Source organism: Musca domestica, unplaced genomic scaffold (assembly GCF_030504385.1).
Source record: "Musca domestica strain aabys unplaced genomic scaffold, Musca_domestica.polishedcontigs.V.1.1 35, whole genome shotgun sequence".
NCBI classification, from domain to species: domain Eukaryota; kingdom Metazoa; phylum Arthropoda; class Insecta; order Diptera; family Muscidae; genus Musca; species Musca domestica.
Window position 1 is genome coordinate 5,488,838 of NW_026712315.1, and position 3,412 is coordinate 5,492,249.

Genomic DNA, 3,412 nt, shown 5'->3' on the forward strand with positions numbered 1-3,412 from the left:
ATGTTTCGCCACCCGAATTAGGACCCATTATGACCCACAAATACCAATTCTTAGACAAATCAGTAAAAACATGTGGCAAAAATACCGAATATCGGGAGGTACCGTTATATGGGGGCTACAACAAAACGTGGACCTATAATTACAATGTTTCGCCACACAAACTAGGACCCATTATGACATACAAATACCAATTTTCAGACAAATCCGAAAAAAATATGTGGCAAAAATCATCAAATTACCGTATATCAGGAGGTACCGTTATATGGGGGCTATACCAAATCATGGACCCATACATGCAATGTTTCGCCAACGGAGCTGGAACCCATTATGACCATGTGGCGCTCTACGTGAAATAACGTGGGCTGTATCGTGATTTAAACAGACAGACGGAGAGACAGACGGACATCGTTAAATCGTCTAAGAATTTTATGCAGATTATGAATATATATATACTTTATGAGGTCTAAGACGAATATTTAAGGATTTTACAAACGGAATGACAAAGTTAATATACCCTCCTTTCCAAGATGGAGGGTATAAAAATGGAATTTATTGCATGAATTAGTGGCTGAATTGCTGTTGTTGTTACTCATCGTTGTTGTGTTATAGTTGTTGCTACTGTCTGTTTTATTTTGTTCTTAGAGACGATCTATACGATTTGCCCACTCAACGTATGACTAATATTTATGAGTATGAATTGCGGCAGCAGCAACACCAGCTACAACAACTATACGCACCCATGGCCTCGCTCTCTCCCTCTCTCTCGGCTGAATGAACATCAGAGCAATTCATTTGTTGCAAACAATTCCATTTGAACTTGCCTAGACATGAACAACAACAAATGCAGCAGAGATTTTGCCAGGCAATTGATAGCAATTATCCAGGATTTATGGGAAATACTTTAAAAACAAAAATAAAAATTAAAAAAGATGAGAACATAATTTGTATTAAATCGTGTAGTAAATAATTATTGAATTATGGACTTTTAAAACATTTCTATAGAAGGCCGCAATGGAGGATTCTTTAAGTTTTTATTGTTAGGTTTGAAGGGCTATAATCGTGAATTGCATAAAAAGGATTCTTCGAAGGCCACAATATTCTAGGAGTTACATACCAAACAACACTACGTGTTTGATTGGGACAAAAATTATATAACATTCCGCACATTGGTCCCCGACATGGGAAGCCATAACAGGATTTTCCTAGCTCGCTGAGCTGAGTCGATCATGCTATGTTCAGGGTGAACCGGCAGCAAAGTCAAGTGCCATAATTGTTATATTCTATTTTTAATTTTTTTTTATTGAATGAAAGTAAAAATTGTCGGAAATAGCACCAAAATTTAAAATGAGTTTAGATTTGTTCGAATTGGTCACCTTTGGCACGTATTGTGGCCTTCAAACGGCCAATGAAACCGTCGCACGCTGCCCGAATTTTGCTCTGCAGCATTTTGACCCATTTCCAGCGAAATACTTGCTAGAGGTGATCGACACTTTGGTATTTTTTAGTGCCAACCTTGCTTTCCAAAATTGTTACGAATTGGTATCCGCAGATTTTGGTGGCCATTGTGCGCTGGAAATGAAGCGAGGAAGCACCCATATGGCTGCAGAGGGTATATATCATTTGATACAGTCAAAACGTGCCTAGTCGAAATAACCCTAGGTCTTTTTGGACCAAATCCCTTTCAGAACATTTGGAGTCGATCTAGCGATGTCCGTCCATCCGTCTGTCTGTCTATCTGTCTGGCTGGATGGTGCGCACGATAACTCCAGATGGGAGTATCCGATTTGGTCCAAACTTGGTACATCGTAATATTTTTGTCAAACTTAGATCGAGTTTGGAGATGGGCAATATTTTTTCTCTTTTTTCACTCCTTCTGGTACCTCCCCCACAAAAGGACGAAATTTTCAAAAAATACATTTTGCACAAATAAAAAAAAAACATAATCCGATTTTGCTCCAACTTTTGCAAATTCTAATATTTCGATCATTGCTAGGTCTGGTGCGAAAATGGACAATATCGGTCCACTCCTTCTGGTACCTCCCCCACAAAGGGTCAAAATTTTAAAAAATTAAAACTCTTATAAAATGTAAGTTAAGAGTCCGATTGTCTTCAAATTTCACACATCCCAATATTTAAACGAACCCAAGGTCTGGTGTTAAGATGGAATATATCGGTCCACTGCTTCTGGTACCACCCCCACAAATGCTCAAAATTTGGAATATCTTATAAAAAGCGGAATCAACATCCGATTCCATTCCAAACATGGAACATTCCAATGTTTCCATCAATACAAGATCTGTTATAAAGATGGAAGAGATCGGACCATTTCTCTTGCTACCTGCTCCACATAAAATTCAAGATTTCGAATAACAAAGCGCTCAAAGAACGCGAAATAAGCATCCAACTCTCTTTAAATGTCCCACATACAGACATTTTTGCTTACACAAGATCTGTAGTGAAGATGCTACATATCTGCAAACCCCTTCTGGTACCTCACCCACAAAGGGAGACAATTTTCAATACTTTTATCTGTCAAAAATTGCAAAACAACTTTGCGATTCTCTACATTTTAGACCCCACAAAGTGTATATATTCTTGATCAACATAAAATTCTTTGTCGATTTACCAATGTCCGTCCGTCTGTCCGTCTGTCCGTCTGTGGAAATCACTCTATCTTCCGAACAAAAACAAGTAGGTTGACAAAATTTTACACAAATATGTACTATGTCTGCAGGACTTTTGGTAATGAAAATGGGCTATGTAGGTCAACGTCTTCGTATAGCCCCCAAATAACGGTACCTTCCGATATTCGGTATTTTGATGATTTTAGCGACATTATTTACCGGAATTGTTTCAATTTCGGTATTTGAAGTTCGTAATAGATACTATAGCTTATGGCAGAAAATTGTCTGAGCAGGTCCCGATATTCGTTATTTGAATGGTTTTAGCGAACTCATTCACCGGAATTGTTTCAAATTTCGTATTTGAAGTTCGTAATGGATGCTACAGCCTATGATGGGAAGTTGTCTGTGCTATAGCCTATGACAGAAAATTGTCTGAGCAGGTCTACATCTTCGTATGGCCCCCATATAACGGTACCTCCCGATATTCGGTATTTTAATGGTTTTAGCGAACTCATTCACCGGAATTGTTTCAAATTTTGTATTTGAAGTTCATAATGAATACTTTAGCCTATGACAGATAATTGTCTGAGCAGGTCCACGTCTTCGTATAGCCCCCATATATTGGCACCCTCCGATATTCGGTATTTTCATGATTTTAGCTACATTAATTACCGGAATTGTTTCAAATTTCGCATTTGAAGTTCGTAATGGATATTACATCCCATGACAGAAAATTGTCTGTGCAAATTCACGTATTATAACCTCCATAGTACCTCCCCATATTCGGT